General features: G+C 48.4%; 1 protein-coding gene across 5 annotated transcripts in view; it reads right to left on the bottom strand.

Moving 5' to 3' along the window:
* RFX2 (regulatory factor X2) overlaps window positions 1-15,626 on the bottom strand; it is a 63,904-nt gene extending 48,278 nt beyond the window's left edge. For 2 of the 5 annotated variants that reach the window (XM_056336937.1, XM_056336932.1), the window contains exon 1: window positions 15,438-15,625. The gene's annotated coding sequence lies outside the window, so the exon portion shown is untranslated. Of the gene's footprint in view, window positions 1-15,437 lie in introns of all 5 variants that reach the window. The other 3 variants (XM_056336933.1, XM_056336936.1, XM_056336934.1) reach the window with 3 other exon arrangements.
* Window positions 15,627-17,549: the final 1,923 nt, after the last annotated feature.

Genomic DNA, 17,549 nt, shown 5'->3' on the forward strand with positions numbered 1-17,549 from the left:
ACTAGCAAACCAAGAAACCAGCTCCAACCACCATCCCTCAGACAGACCATTTTACTCTCTTGCTTGTCTAACCGGCTGCTAGGCAACCCCAGCAGCATCACTGCTCATATGCATTAAGTATTAACTATTATTTCATTCCTTCCCCCTTTTCCACAAAAAGGCAGCAACCTCAATCCACAGCAGTTCTTTTCCCAAAAGCGAACGCTGGCTAAACGAAGCTGGCAAGGGAGTGAAAGCCCAGTAAGGGTTGAACATACCCGGTGTAGCTATAGGATGCTCTCGATGCGTGCAGGCACTGTGGGATGCAGAGGATTTCCATCAGCCAGCATTAGCCACCTACCCCAAATGCCCCCCCCGAGGGGCTGAAGGGCTCATTTTTTGGTACACCAGGAGAAGCAGCTACTCTGGGTCAACCTCTGGAGGTAACTCCTCTGCGCTGCCTACGCAGGAAGGCCAAAATCCTGATTTCAGTGCCCAGAGTGAAGCAACGCAAAGCCGCCAGTGCTGCTGCTGCAGCCTGCCCTCAAACGGCGGGGCATCCTTTTGGAGCTGGGAACTCTCCTGTGACAATACAGCCCTGGTTTCACCAGGACAAGTGACAAAGCTGTAGAGCAGGGCTGGGGGACAGCAGAAAGGGGGCTGCTGCCCTGCCAAAGGCAAGCGCTAGGGCAGAATTTGAGAGACTACACAGTGCGTGAGGCTGCTGCTCCCCTCCCTCTTCTGAGCCACTTCTGCAAGTTGCAGCCCCACACAGCCAACAGCAACTCTTCCAGCGATTTCAGCAGACATCCTGCCTGAAGGAACAAAAATCAAAATTGGGATAGGACAAAAGAAAGCAGCAGCTGCTTGTGTTTAAAAATGGCCGAGAGAATTCAGCTCAGCAAAGACAGTCAGCGACATAATCAGCTCTGCTTGAGAGCCTGGTCCTAAACTTTGGTGACACTCCTGTATCCTAAGTAATTACCAAAGTGCTGCTAAGGACCGTAAGGCCTCAGGACAACAAATTTTTCACGTGCAGGCAGACTCCAAAGGCAGGAGAAGAAGGGCTGCACACCCCTGCCCTGGGAGGAAAGGCTGCTGCCAGCACTCCTTCAGCCCAGTGACATTTTTGAGTAATTACAGAACCTTAAGATCCATTATAATGTTAATTTGCTGGCTAGTTGTTGTGCAGAAGTGTAATTAGACGTTTCGTAGCTATGATGCAGACTGGGAGGAATGCTAAGAATGCCTCCACTTACAAACTGAGCAACTAGCAGAAGACCAGGAGCTGGAGCAGAGAGGAGCATCCACACACCACTGGAACCTGGGAAGGAGAACCAGAGCAGGTCTTGGTGTCAGAAGGTCCTGGTTTCAGACCCCCTGCAGATGCAGCAGGCTCCACTACAGCCAAAACACAATGGCAATGTTCAGGCAAGACACCAGCAAGCAAGGAGAAGGTCGGACATGCTTTGCTTTACGTCTTTACAGACGCCTCCTCTATCTGTGCATCAGATCAGGGACTAGAAGGGTACCACTCTGCATATTTGCCTCAACTTAGAGCATCCTATTGATACATGTCACCATCTTAATTCAAGTTTCCAGGCTAAATGTCTTCAATGTCTTCTCTAATACAGACCAGCCAGAAAATGTTTTGTTTTTCAAGTTATGAGACATTTCCTGGGTTGGGGCTGCACTCGTAAGCAACAACAGTGGACTACAGCTGAGGATGACAAAACCTTTTAAAATTAAAACAAATCTCTTTATACACAATGACTGCCCATTTCACAATTAAGAGAAGCAATAATGGTGGGTTTTGGTTTGATTTTTTTTTTTTTTTTAACACTAATGTCATGGCACATTTGGAACCAGATTCAGACACAATTTCATTTCCGAAACATAACTATTAAAAGGACGGCCAAATCTGATATAAATTTTCCTCCACAAAATAAACTGATTAAATGCAAACTAAATTGGAGTCCCTAAAGCTTTGTAACAGTAAACTTCATGTAGCAGTTTTGTAATTTGCAGATGGAGATACAGGAGAGTATTCATTTGCAGTCCAACACAAGTACCTAGTTACTCTGCAAAATAGTATTTTTAAGCTATCAGTAGTATCTAAATTATTCAGGGATGGAAAAAACAAATCCATCTCCTCTAGAAAGGAAAGCCACCAGCTGCTGAGAACAAAGTAACTATCCTCCCAAGGCCAAATAATCAGCAAAGCAAACACTAGCAGGGAAGTGCAGCACCATTAGCAAAGAGAAAAGTTTTCTAGGAATACTCTTGCAGTCAAAAAGTGTTTTGCAACAGAGCATGTTTTATATGATACAGCACTTCACAAAGGAGCAGAAAAGGCCAAGTGAGAAGCAGTACCCTAACCATCACCATCTTCTCCCGGGTGACTGCACAAGGCAGTGAATTGACCTGACAAAGTGAGTGACCACCAGGCTCAGGGGCTGGGACTCCTGCCTTTTTTTATTATTATTTTTTTCTCACCCCCCCCCCCCCCCCCCCCCCCCCCCCCCCCCCGATATTTCAAATGGCAACAGCCTGCCACACTTGTTCGGTCAGGCTGAGTTTCAATGGTGAGAGACTCCCCAGATGGGGCGGAGGGCATCGCTTGGGCCACTCCATCACCAAAACAGCCCGTGCTGTGCTCTCGTGTTCATCTCACCGCGATAACCCGCGTGCTCTCAGTCCCTCATCAGTAAGAGTTGCAGAGATTTTAATTTTTAATTCACATGAATGTGACGGCAGTAACAGGGAAGGAATCAGGGCTCTTCTGCCAGGTTCCTGGAGGAAGGTGGAACTCCCTTGGCTGCCCAGATGTTTACAAATCCACACAAAGAGCCCAATCAACACTGCGCTGATTAACAAAACTTGTTAGTGTTATAAACAAGGTCAATCTCCCTCACAGTGATGCCACAGACTACTTAGAAAAGTCTTTTGTATCAAAGTTGCAAAAACCAGGAGCAGGTATTTTCTTCCTGGAACAAGGACGGAGGTGCAAGGACGTTGTCCGAGCTGTAGCACCTGGACATCCTTGTGTCCAGGAGCACCACCTGAATGCTGCGGGTTTAAGCATCCTCCAGAACTGCCTGAAGCATCCACCCATCCTGTTTTTCACACAAAGCACAGTGCAAGAAACGCTGAATTGCTCTGAACATCAGCAGCGACTTTCCCCCCTTATTCTGCTTGCGAAGAACAATGAAGAATTGTCATTACAGGAAGCAGAGGAAGATCAGTCTGAGACATTAAGAGCCAGACCCTGCTCCTCTGTGTGGGCTGTGAAGCTTTCAGTGGATTTTTCCATAAGAGAGATTGCACAGGTGTCTTGATTAAACCACCTCAAACTGCTTCTCCTGTCTGAGCTTCAAAAGCAGCTTCAAAAGCATCAGAGGAATCAGTTAGTATTCATATCTTCCCCTGGCACTGCAGATTCACTTTTTTTTTTTTCATTTTAAATTATGAATTGTTTAGCTATCGACCCATTACTGCTCTCTCTTCTTTTCCCTTCCATTGTCTGAATTGCATAAATCTGTCTTCTAAAAGAAAGTTGGAAGACCCAATCGAACACTAACCTCACCATTCCATGGGTTAAATCCCCTGTTTGCAGCATTCTTGCCCAAATAGACAAAAGAAGGAAAAAAAGACATTTGTGAAGGAGAGAGAGCATTAATTACGGATGGGTTTTGGCACCGTCAAACGAAACATCAGTTTATTCTGTTACTCGAAGTATTGGGACTGGGGTTTCTACAACATCCAGACTTGACCCTTTCCTGCTCCCTGACTCATGGGTCTCTCATGGGCTATGGTCTGTAGGTATTTATGAGCCAAGCGTGCTTCAAACAACTCAAAACATTTCAGAAAAAAACAGTACCTCTGGAGAGCTTCAGTTCAGTAGTCAGTAACGACCATCGCACTGCCAATTTTGAAAGCAGAATGATTAGTTCTCTTAAAAACACAGTTAAACTTGTCAGTGGCTCCTTTATTTACCCAGAAGAGATATGGGTGGGGAATAGGGGGAAGAGTTTCTTTGGTGCAGCCAGATGGAATGCCAAATCCAGACAGGGAGCTAAGGGGAAGATGTCAAAACGTGCTTTCCATTAACATAACAGCAGAAAAACACAACTGGTTTAAAAATACTACATACAAACAATTACTGTTCTGCTAACAGACCCTTTGCCAATACAAGGGATTTTATAACCATAGTTAGTTTAAACCAACAGCAACAGAGTTGTAAGTCAGCAATATGTTATTTTATTCGGAAATATTTGCTCAGGATGCTACTTGACATCAGACTTCAGTCAAAATAAACTTTAGCAAATTATATGTTAAATGATCCCATCTGCCTGTTTCAAAGGCAAAAAAGTAGATTTTTTTAATCCTGAATTTCCAGTTCTATATTCCAAAACAGAAGGGTCAGTTTCTGTTCTCATTTAGCACATTGTAGATCAAAAGTGAATGGGTTTAGTTCAGTGCTATAGGTCAGAGGAGTACAATCAAGACATTAACAGCAGTTTTAAAAAAATAAAAAAAATACGACATTAATTTTCTTAGTGGAGAAATTCTACTTTTTGCAGATGGAGGGAGAAAAAGAAAACACCATCATCTCCTTCTCTGCATCTGCACTTAGGTTGCCCAGGCAAAAAGCACTCCACTAGAAATATTGCACATTGTTCAGCTGAGCGTTCACATAATTATTTTTTTTTCTCCCACAATCACTAGATGCCAAAAAAGTCAGCCAGCTCTCCCTCCAACACCGACATGAAGCTACAGAGGGATCTTTCAAAGATACAATTCAAGAAATGGACTCAAAGGAGTACTACGAACAATTTATATTAAGTTCACAAGAGACCTTGCTGTCTCGAGGAAAGAGGCAGTTACAGCAATGATGCCAGAAGCCATTTGCAAAGAGGGGAGGGGGGAAAAAAAAAAAAAAAAAAAAAAGGAGGGTGGGGTTTTTTAGAAAAATGGTGTTTGCGGCCTTTATCTCCAGTTCCACAAGTGCATGCACATGTGTGTCCAAGGGAGAATGCTGTTTGTGCTTCTGCAGTGGGAAAACAGCCACTGGTGTTATAAACTCACAAAACGCTAACAGTACAGAGATGAGTTTACCTTCCAAAATAGGTTTTCAATGCACTATTGTCTCAAAAGAATAATACAGCCAACTCGCTGTACCCAGCTGAGTAAGATTTCTGGGGGTAGAGAGGGGGCAGATTTTTAGAATTAAAATCCCCTCTTATTACATTATTGGACCATAAGATTGCATACCTTCTTCAACTGATCAGCATATGCTCCTGCTGATCTGGGGGGTAAATGTGAATTCCAGGGAACAGGCAGGAGCTCAACCCTTATCTTAAATTTCTGAGGCAAGAAAATTAGTGATTTTTTTTATAAACCTGATAGAGAAAAAGGTATAAAAATCCTTGCAGAGAGGCCACAGGCTGTCAGTTCTTACCAATGTTCAATTTACCTCTAGCCTAGGATGGCTGTAAGCCAAAAGTGTAAAGTAGAAATTCACCCCTAGACTATTTACTTTTCTCCAGCAGAAATACTGCATGATGTTCTGGCTAATCCCGTAATTCAATCCCCGTATAGGAAGAAAGCAGTTAGAAACCAGGAGATGCATTCAAAATGTTCACCACGGAACATTTTGTTGCCCAACATTGAAATATAAGTTCAACCAAGTAGCTGCCAAAACAAAAGCTATCACAAAAATTCCGTAATGATAGACTAATAAGAGACTCATCACCAAAGCATTAAGTAATTCTTTGGGGAACATGAATAAGAACTGCAATGTATGATGTATTAATGTAGTTATTTGGTGGCATTTAAGACAACAAAGCTTGAGTTTAAAGGATGAGGTTAGAATACTGCTGGAAAAATTCAATCCATGACATAAATTGTCTCTCAAAATGTGCAAAGAGAGGGAGTGTCACCAAAATTACCCTGTGTTTCTCATCAGGTGCTGCAAACAGAGCAACACATAACAACAGAGTTTAGCTTGTCTACAGTTCATCCTCCCAAAGATTTTTGTTGCAAAATTCACTTTTTGAGAGCAGTCTACATGTGGGTTCATTTAAATTGTAAAACAGCCTGAACAATGATACTGGAGTCACTGCAGCAAGGAATGCCCCAATCATTCTTTTCCCCAAAAGAATTTCTCTAATGAAATAATTTCTCCAGGGGTCAGTCTGATGTTTTCCTTCTCTTGTTTTTTTTTAGGACCATAACATGGCTCTGAGCACGGTCTCTGCATCTCCACCAGCAAGCACGCTGCAAGATTGCCAGCAGAAGGGAGAGCAAACTGGGGGAGTAACATCCTCCGAGTGGGTGCTTCTCCCAGGGGACTGTCCCCAAGCGCACCCAGAGGAGCAGAGGGGAGCAGCCACAGCACCGGGTGCTGCTCTTAGAGGGCACGGAGCAGCCCCAGCCGTGCAGCCTGTGTCCCTGTTCTCAGCATCCTGAGGGTCAAAGGCAAGTGCCTCTGCACCCAGTGTTCTCAGAGGGCACGAAGATGCCTGTGTGATTTTGCTCAGGGAGTAAAGCAGCACTAACGTGAGGATTTCAAAGCACTTTACAAATATTACAAGCCTACCCATCTCAACTCTCTGGCTCCTGGCAAAGGCAGGTATTGAATTTTTCCCTAACAGAAAATGGAAATGAAAGCACAGAGCAAATAAAGCTCGGTTTCCCAGACAGGCTGAGAAGTACCAATAGATGTGGGTTCTGGATCAGAAAGAGATGGGACTTGCTAGATCAGAGACTAATTTACACCTCAGAGCAGTCCCATGGGAGGTCTATGGTGGCACGGAAACCCCAGCAAGGACAGGGTCTGGCGGCTATGAGGTGCATCAGAAACATGGAATAAAGATCGTTCAGCGTGGTGTCCTCTTGGAACTACACTCTTTTATAATGTACATATATGTAGATATACAGGTATATTTTCATACTTACGTGTTTGCAGGTATCTAAAAAATAAAATATATGTGTATCTCCACATACACAGATATAGCCTCAGGGCCTGCATAAACATACAGAGAGATGTTATTGTGATGGACACACCCTCAGATGTCTCAATATTAAAATGTCTCCTTTCAGTCTCCACCTAAGGAAGTGATGACTAGTGTTTTTTACAACTGAGATAGGGAGACAGCGCTTGCATGGTACCTGTGGAGCTAAACACAAAACACATTGCCCTGCAGGGCAGCAGCCGGGGACTTAAAAATTCCTGAGCATTAATTACAATAAGGTGGATCATGATTTTATGAGCGATTGCATCCATGAGAAAGATGCAGAAAAGTACCCAGTCCACAGTTTGCATTCAGGTCAGACTTACCCTGCAATCCACCACCCTGCTCGGCTGTAATCCACCATGACAATAGATACAGTGAAATAAACAGAAAGGCACTGCCTGGCCCATACTTGCATACACTCTGTCCTCACACCGCGTTAAGAACCAGAATACTGACCCCCAAAAATCAACTCTAAAAATTAGGTGCTTGTAGCTTATCAAGCACCAACATGATAGCTCACCTTGTGCATTTCCTCCGCAAAGGCAGAGAAGGGTGCCTGCTCTCATGGAAGCTGATACCTAGAAGGGTTACATCTCTTAAATAGCCTAAAGATCCTTTACTTGAAGGGTTACATCTCTTAAATAGCCTAAAGATCCTTTACTTGAAGGTGCTGGGGCTCTTCCCTAGTAACAACAAGCTGTGGCGACAGCTCTTCCCAACAGTTCGGGGATGACGCAGCAGCAGCTGATGAGGCATCACACTGGAATGTCTTGGATGGGGACTGCAGAGGAGGTTTCTGTGACGGATAAACCACAAGTAACTAATCCCCATCCTTGTGCCAGCCTTGGCTCTGCCTCTCCCGTGAAGCCACTGTGAGCACCCTGGGGCAGAGACCGAGCCCCGCTGCACCCAGGATAATGTGCTGTCGGGGTGGGCTGGGGCTTCCTGGCGCTGCAACAGCTCAAACATCTGTGGGTTTTAACAGATACTACATAATCGGTCTAAAAGAAGCTGTTTCTGTCTACTGCCTCTACCTCAAGAAAGTTTAAATAATGAACTGACTCAAAACTTCAGTAGCCAGGTAAACCTCTGGCAACACATCGTTTATGAAATGTTACAGAAATGTTGACTGCACTTTTTAGCTAAAAGCAAGGGGGGGGGGGGGGTGTTGTTGTTTTGTTGTTTGTTTGGGGTTTTTAAAAAGATTTTTAAGTTCTGAGCAGCACCTAGATTGAGAAGAATGAAAACCTGGAAAACAGCAAGAATCAAAAAAGCACTTTTACTGCTCCAGTATGTTTTGAAACATGAATTATCTTGCTTACAACTCCTTATCTTACACAATTACCTCTAACGGTTGCAGCATACAAGACAATACTCTGAAATTTAAATACTCCCATTTATTAGCACAGCAAGCAGCAGTTATAACCACCTCAGTGGTCCTGCTGCCAGCGGCTCCGATCTGGTGATTATTGTCTGATCCTGGTGTTGGGAGCAATCTTATGGAAAGTACCATAGTCAATGCTATTCCTTGAAGGAAAACACCAACAGATGTCCTGGCTAAGGCAGGAGTAGGAACAACCTGAGCTTTCACAACGCCCAAGCTGTGAAAACGCCCAAGTCAGCCTCAGCAAGGGAATGCCACAGAGCTGGTGCCTAAAACACCAAAGGTGAATCTTGGATTTGTGCTTCGGAGGACAGGTAATTAATTCTGAGTTCAAACAGCTGTGGAGGACAGGCAGCCTGCAGGCAAGCCCCAGTTTCTTCAAGGGTTTTAGGACCAGGGTGGAGGATACTTCAAATTCCTGGTGGGTGCAAGTCTACTAAACAATGGTGCACATCCATCATACTAAGAAGAATAAATACTTGCCAGGAAGAAGGAAGCTCTGAAGATTAGCTTGGTCACCAGAAGCCATTGTTTCTCTTATTATCTGTAGCTACTAAAGAAAAATTTCCTGCCATGATTGGCCATTTAAGTCCACGAACATTTGAAAATATCTGCATTTCATCTTTCATCTGAAAGAGGGGGGGGTTAGATTAGATCTAAGGAAGAAATTCTCACTGTGAGGGGGGTGAGGCTGGCACAGGCTGCCCAGAGCAGCTGTGGGTGCCCCATCCCTGGAAGTGTTCAAGGGCAGGTTGGACAGGGCTCGGAGCAACCTGGGCTGGTGGAAATGTCCCTGCCCATGGCAGGGAGGTGGAACTAGATGATCTTTAATGTCCCTTTCAACACAATCTGTTCTGTGATTCTTTGGAGAGAGGAAGCGGTGGGGGTTGAAACAGCACGCAAAATATTTTGTTTAAATGCAAGGACTGAAGATAAATTAGACAGAACTAGTTCACACACACTTACGCACATCTACCCCCACATTTCACAGCCCAGAGGTGGATTTCAAGTTGTTTTTTTGACTGTACCATCCAAGACAGCTCGGGGGAGGAGAAAGGAGGGGAAAGATATCCTTGCCCAGGCCAGGGAGGTGACAGCACTGACAAACAGCGTACCTACAGCACATGAGAGGTTGGTCTTATCTCAGAACTCGCTTCCTCCCAGCTTTCTGCAAGCTTAAACTTATCAGAGGCAAGAAAACGTGCAAATTCCCTTTACTGCCCAAACACCACAGCCTGGGTAAAAGAAAAGGCTAGACTACTGCCTGTGCCAGAAAGGCCCCAGATCTGGCTGAACTAACCAGAATATCCAGCTCTGTGCCTTGCTTCCCATGAGCATCCCCTAGCCGCATGGAGACAGGCCATTTGTCCACCTAGTCCCAAATCTCCAGGTACCTCCTTTTGCTTCCCTCCTCCAGCCGTAGCCTGGGTTGCCACAGACCAGCAAGGTTTGGGGGATCAGCGCAGAACGAGCGGGCTGTCCCGTGGGAAGCAGCAATACCCTGCTGGGTGAGGACAGGCTGCCTTCTCCACCCTTCCCAGCAAAGCCCTGCTTTGTCCAGGTGGAGACTCGGTTCTGCCCTTGGGCACAGGTGAAACCCTCTCCCCACCATGGCCAGGAGGCGATAGGGAGAGGAATACCATTCGTGTTCGGAGTTACTGTCCCTGTGCCTTGTTAGCCAGTCCCGCAGCCTCACTTACACACCCGGTGAAGGGTACTTTATTGTCTAATTGTGAAATTGTCTGTTACCAACCAGTAAAGCCTTCTGAACCTGTCCTAAGCACAAGAAGCACTAACCCAACCCACACATCATCAAGCACTGGCTCAGCTCAGGATCAGATCTTGGAGAAAGCCAGGCAGGGAACAGAAAAAGGCCTTTTCACACAAACTGATTAGAGCTCCCCTATGCCGGCATCTAGTCCTGAGAGCAACGAAACAGGGGAAATCCTCTGTGCAAAAGCTATCATCAGATGCACCATGCTCTGACCACTGAGACTGTACCACTCTAGAAGACATATGCATCCACCATGAATAACCTTTCCAAATCAAGTGAGCAGAATAACTCCAACCAGTGTAGCACTGAGGCCATCACTGCATCGCAGTGTAGGGCTGTGGGATGTCTATTCAAGATAATAATAAAAAATAAATGCTGACGACTGGAGGCAGGTCTCTTGCTCAAAACATGGAGCTTGCTGCCATGTACCACAGTACAACACAAATCCTTTCCTATGAGGGCAGCCGAGCAGGCAACGTTTTGGAAACCCTGACCCACACTGCAGATTTCTCACAGCAGAACAGCCTCAGCTGGCAAAGGCGCAGAAAGGAAACACACCCCTTCGGCACCATGCGTGGCAGCAAAATTTATGGCACAGATGCAGCAAGCGACAGAAAAGTGCTTTTGTCAGCTCAGCTTGGGCTGCCCCAAAGGCAGGACAACTCCTGAAGAGCGTGGAGATGCTGTTACAGGCATCTCGGACACGGTGGAACCCACAGAAGCCTTCTTGCCTCCTGCTTTCACCTTGCTCCCGGTTGTGTCCTTCATTTTCTTTATAAGAACTAGAGACTTGGAAAAACTAGAGATGCCCTGGAGTCTCCTGAGTGTGAAGCTGCTCTGCCACAGAAGACAGGGATGTGTTTCAAACTGCTGGACCTCATCATAGCCTACACACAGGTACCTGCTGTCATTTGTCCTTACACAGATATGTTCCTGCACATAAAGCCGGAAAAGCAGCACCTCAAACAGAAAAAAAAAGATTTGTGGAGACTGGACAGTCATAATATGCATCAGTGAACTGAGTGATGCATCAGTGAGGAATATGGCTGCAGTCAATGCAATTATTATTTCCTTCAGCTTCTTGCTAGAGACATTGAAGATTTCCTTCAATGCAGTAAGGATTTGTGACAAGAAAACGAATCTGGGGGTTTTTTGCATTTGCTTTTATATAAAGTCATCATTGGCATAGCATTCTGTGGCCTCTGTTCCTTTGAAAGCAACTGCAATGGTCAACTTAATCTCTTGCAAAGCTTCAGCGCTACAACACATTTGTACTCTTGCTGAGACTTCTTTGGAATTTATTAAGCTCAGGAAGATAAATTCTTAATAGAAATCTAATTTAGGAAAAAACCCAAGCTTCTCAATTGCCTTTGAATTACTTTTCAGACACCTTCATTTGGCGTTTGTACAGCTCTGAACTCTTGTGTAATACCAGATCAACAAAACAAAACAGTTGATAAAAGTTCTGGTTGGGAAGACTTGCCTCTGTTGCAATTTAAAATACTCCTTGTAGATGCAATGCTGGAGAGATACTGCCTAACCCACCAGTGTCCTAAGCAAGGAGGAATATCATCGGCAGATTTTTGCATTCATTGACATGAAAACACATGCCTATACATACCATTTTAACATGTCAGGTGAATTCAGGAAATTTAAACTTTTCTAGTCCTGGTTTAGCTGGGTGAAAGGCAGCCATCTTTCACAAAAACATGACCCAAAGCTGAAGGTGGGTTTGTGGGTTGTCTTTTTTTTTTCCTTCCCTCCCCCCCCCCCCCCCCAATTGGAGACAGTTTGTGTACTGATGTGCCCCGAAATAATTTCTTCTATGCTTTCTGGGTTAAGAAAAGTGATTGTCTGTAGGTAGTGCCCACTATGAAAGGATTCCTCTTTGTTCAGCGTATTAAGAGGTACATGGCTGGTGCTGCAGAAATGTTTTGTCGTCTATTTATGTATTTACAGCATAATTAGTACATATGTTACTTAGATGGAAACAGCCTTAGATGAAAAAGCCAGCACATTCTTAGACAATAAGGTGGATTTGTGAATGTTTGAATGCAGGAACGAAGAAGTGCCAGTCCAAATAAGACAAAATACCGAGCCTCAAAGAACAGATTACAGAAAGAAACCTCGCATATGTTTCAAATATCAGGAACATAATCCCGGCTTGCCGTGCGCTGACACGGGGAGGATAGGCGCTCCTCGCCGCAGCACCCACGGCAAGCCCTGGCACGCTGGTCGGGGCAGCGCTTTGCTCCAGCTGGCCGGCAGCCAGACGTTAACTGCGCTGGCATTTGTTTCGAGGGAGGGAAAGAAGGGAAAACTGGGTTTAAATATAACTCGGCAGCCTCCAGCAGAAACTTTGGCTGAGAAGCCGAGTGGTAAGAGACGCCTGTTGAATCAGCACTGCCCTCCCTGCGCTGTGACTCCGCACACCGAGGACGCTTTTAACTCTAGAGTACTAAAACTGAACAAGGAAAATATGCTAGAATACATTAAAACAGCTATGTTTACAGGCCTGTATTAAAAGCAAAAACATGTTGCGATTAAATAGAACAGCTGTCAATGCTCTGAGGTGTTACAAGCATGAGACTATTTAAAGACAATGACTGGCGCCGTCTATTTTACTGCGATCGAGCTAGGAAAAGCTACAGTTATTAACCGCTGACGGAGGCTTTGCATTCATGGCTGCCCTGAAGGAGTTTTGTGACAGGCAGGGTGTAACAAGTACAGAGGTGACTTTTAGTGGCAATGAATTCCCTCAGCTGGAGAATTTACCCCAACAAATAGCCCAGACATGCAACATCAACATCGTCGGAGGTGCTGGCTGCTCGGGTCTTCGATGATTACGCCCTTAAGTTACCATCTCACGTTAACACACACAGACGTATACAGAAAGTGTATTTCTTACATATATAACACACGACTTAACAACAACTCTCTCTACACCATGCTCAGCCTTAAGTCTTGAGATAGGCGACCCTGTCCCTCCCCCCAACCCTGCTGCAGGGACTCCATGGGACACACAGTGCCTAGCCTCCCGATTAAGACCAGCCTCCATTTATATGCCAAACCTACAAATTTATATGCCAAACCTTCAAAACACTTTGAGAGCATGGGTCTGACGCTAAGGGAGAATCTGCTGCGTCGGGCCATGGCCACAGCACCCAGCGCGTTGCCTGCACGTCTTGCACCCTCTCCGGTTGCTGCAGCGCAGCGTTGGGATTTCTCACCCTCTCGGACCCTTCCACAGCAAACGGAGCTGGCACGCAGGGCCCCAGGACAGGGACACGGTACTGTGAGAGGAATTCATGAGATGCAAATGACACAGCAGGGAAATGCAAAGCAGGGACTGTCCTGGGAGTCCCATGTGAAGGCTGAGGGACCTGGCTCCTGCACTCCTCTGTGGTGGTGGATGCTCTCATCACCATCCACCAATGCACGCATTCGGATCATTCCTGGGTTTGCAGAAAACAGGGGGGACAAGGCAATTCCAGTTGTCAGCCCCTCAGGGACAAAGCAGTTCCAGCCACCAACCCCTCACTTGCTTTTGGATCCTGTAGTTACCCCAGAACCCAGATTCCATTTAAAAAGATGAGTATTTCCCAACCTCACCTTATGGGGGGAACAGCTTTGAGAACATGTACTTAAAACAAAAAACACCAGAGCATGCCCACATCTGTATACGCCGTAAGGCAAATGCAAAGCATCTCACAACATTTAAATAAATTTCACGTCCCTTGGGACGGCAATATTGAGCAGTAAAGAACCAGCTGGATGTGTGCTTTTTTGTAAAACCATGAACTAAGATTTTCAAAATGAAACAACGAGCACCCAATGTTGGAGCTACCGCATCCCAGTCCCGATGTCAGATATCCAGCACCCCACAAGTGTGGGCTTTTTTCCTCACCTGACTTCAGCCATCTAGAAGTCAAAACTTTGCCCATCCTAAATTCCCACAAAAGGTACCTCCAGAGGCTGCTTCAACCCATCCTGGAACAGGTAACCACGAGGGCATTCCAAGATGCCTTGCCATCCATAGATTGACTGCCACTAGACACGTAACTTTAAATCAAACCTGAGATAAGACCAAATTAATCTTAAACTGACTGAAGCAAACTCACACCAAAAAAGTCAAACAGCAGAGGCAAAAAGCAATCCCCAGTCTTTGGGCACTGAAGGTTTGTATTTGGAGACTGATTTTTTTTTTTCTTTTTTAAGCCAGCAATACTCTATGTTCTCAAGCGATTTGTAACTGAGATAGAGAGCTGAAAAGTGTTGGGCAGCAGCAGATGGAAAAAAGCCTCAACTATCAAATGAATCTGAAGCTGAGTGCGGTCAGTTTATGGATATTTCAAGCGCAAAACCATAAAGGAGATGTAATAAAGTTATTATTTATTCCCCTGTTTGCTTCTTTCAATAGCAAAACCAAAATAAAGACTTCAGAACAGGACCTAAGTAAAAAGAATGGAAAGATTTAATCAGGCTGCAGGAACTCACGCTTGAAATAGGCACATGCACAAACTCCTCCTGAAGAGGGGCCGAGCCGCGGTTCGCAACGCACTTTATTCAAACCGAGCAGAGAAACCAAGTCGGGAATTGACGGCGGATGCTTAAAAATAGGTCTGATCGAAGTTTGCGCCCGCTCCTAAGCCCGACAGGAGCAAGCGCCGGGGCGCAGCGCCCGGGGAGCGGGGGATGAGCCGGCACTGAAGCCCCCCCCGCCCCCCGCCCGCGGCCCCGGGGAGCGCGGCCGGCACCAGCGCCGGGCGGGAGCCGCGACCTCCAGCGCTGCCGGCCCGGTGCCCCCCGCAGCCGCCTCCGACCCGGCCCCGGCGGCCGGAGCCGGCGCTCGCCGGGACAACAGGAGCCGGGCTGAGGAGCCGGTCGCGGCGGAGCGGCCCCCTCGGCCAGGGGGCGGTGTGGGGCCCGGGGGGCGAGGAGCGGGGCAGGCCGCGCCCCGGGCAGCGGCCCCCGGGGGGTGTGTGTGCCGCCTCCCCCGCTCCGCCCGGGGCCGCCGCCGCTCCCAACTTTCCGGGGGCGGCGCGAGGAGCTCCCTCAGCCCTGCGGGAACAAGCCGAGGCGCGAAGCCGCTGCAGCCGGACCGGGGCGGGGGGGTGGGTGTCCCCGCGACCCTCCGCGACCCCCCGCCTCACCGGCCCCCGCGGCAGCCGCGAAGCGCCTCACACACACACACCCCGCCACATCCACCCCGCCGCGGGCCCCCTCCGCGGGCGGGCCCCCTCCGCGGGCGGCCCCGGCGGGGCGCCGCGCCCCCGCTCACCTGCCCTCCCCGCCGGGCGCCGCGGGCTGCGCTGGGCTCCGGCCGCCGGGGCCGCGCGTTGCTCCCGTTGGCAAGTAACAGTCTCCAGGGCTACGGTCACTATGGCGCCTGGCGCCGGGTCTCGAGGCAACTGTTGCTAGCCTCTACCCTCACGTCACCGCCCGGCCCCGCCCACTCCACCGCCCGGGGGGGCGTGTCCCGCGCGGCGCCGCCGGCAGTTGGCGGGACGGCTGTCTGTCAGGGGAGGGGCGGGACGCGGCGGATATGGGCCAATAGCGGCGGGAAAGGGGTGGGGCGGAGAGTTGGCGCGCGGTTTGGCGCTTCTGAGCGGGGCGGGGCGGGGCGAGAGGCCGCCGTGGGCGGAGCCAGGGCGCCTTGTGGGCGGGACAGGGGCCCTCTGTGGGCGGGACAGGGGCCCTCTGTGGGCGTGGCCAGTGCGCTCCGTGGACGGGACCAGGCTCTTTGGGCGGGGCCACACGGTCCGTGGGCGGGGCCAGACGCTCCGTGGTGGGGCTAGGGCGCTCTGTGGGCGGGGCCAGGGCGGGGGCGCTGCTGTAGAGCCAAGAAAATGTTTTTTCCTCTATTAAAACACTAAAAAGTTCCCGTTGCATTCCCGGCAACAGCACAAATCCGGCCCGCTCCCGGGGGACCTCGGGGTTTCTCCCAGTTGCCGCTGGTTTCTCCCTACCTGAGCTCCCAGCTCCCCATGACATCAAACCGTTTCTATAGTGACCGGCTGTGAAGTCACAGACAACAAAGCGGGGGGGGGGGGGGGGGGGGGGGGGGCGGGGGGGCGTGCTAATGGCGGAACAGGGGCCCGGGACGCTGGTGTAGCGCAAACTCTAGAAAGAGAACGCAAACTCTAGAAAGAGAAGTGGATGGGCGTGCAGCATCCCTGGGCATGGGTACTGGCTCCTGCATCCTGCATCCCACATCCCGCATCCCGCATCCCGCCCCAACGCAGGCAAGCGGCACCGGCAGTGCCTGAAATTTGCCTGGGGGATGCAGTGGGTAAGGACAGAAGCTGAATCATCGTCCCATCACACAAAATTATCCAACAGTGAACGCTTCCTGATGGAGCATCCATCACGGGTTTTAAAGAACAGGCCAAGTCCATGGAATGCTGGGCTCAAGCCCCGATCGGCTGCAGCAGCAGGTGTGTTTGCGGGTGAGCTCCACGCCAAGCTGCCGTGAATCCAGAGGAGACCGTCTGCCAGCTGATGGCAACTCGGGAACGGCTCCCAGCACCCGCGCTCGGCCAGCACGTGTGCAGAATGCGAGCACCCCACAGATACAGATATTTGCACATGTGCAGCGGGGCAAGGCTTTGGGGTGCTGCAGCGGGGAAAACTCACGTAGCACCTGCTTATGGGTGGGAAGATGTAGCTGATGTTTTTATGTTGGTGATGGAAGAAAAATGAAGCCTAAACTGTACTCCCTGCAGTCAGAGAACTGCAAAAGCAGCAGCTACCTCAGCCCTACACTTTCCCCTCATGAACATCCCCGCTATGCCCACGGTAAGGATTGGTGTGATCCAGCACAGACCTTCTCTGCCCTCCTAGAAGCGGTTCAGGCTGGAAACTCAGCAGATTTCAGGTGGGATTTCCTTGAAATCCCTTCCCTGAGTGACCAGGAGAGACTTGGAAGCTCGTGCTGTGTGAAGAAGGGGATTTCCAGAAATTAGGCATTTCCAGTTTGGACATGACTGCCTGGCCTCGCCAGCAAGGCAGTGGCAGGTGTCCTGAACGTGTACAGACTAAAATCTATCCATGAAGATGGCCTTTATTCCTTCATTTGGGGGGGGGGGGGGGGGGGGGGGGGGGGGGCGGAGCAGGCTTTTTATAGCAGGCATGACAAGTTCTGCGCCTGCAGGGTTGGGAAGCTCCTCTGGATACAGATTCCTATAAAAACAAATCAGCATGTACAAACCTTTCCAGATAGTTAAAGTAACTCCCTTGGAAATTAATATTAGAGTAGTTGCAAGAACCGCAACTCATGCTGAGCCACCTTGTCCCAGTCAAAAAAGAAAAAAAAAAAGCCTTTGCAAAAAGCAAAGAACAACCAATCTCTCTTGTTTTCTGGCATTTCATGCAGGCTGTTTTGTGCCTGTGC

The sequence above is a fragment of the Falco biarmicus genome, chromosome 4 (assembly GCF_023638135.1).
Source record: "Falco biarmicus isolate bFalBia1 chromosome 4, bFalBia1.pri, whole genome shotgun sequence".
Classification (NCBI taxonomy): Eukaryota; Metazoa; Chordata; class Aves; order Falconiformes; family Falconidae; genus Falco; species Falco biarmicus.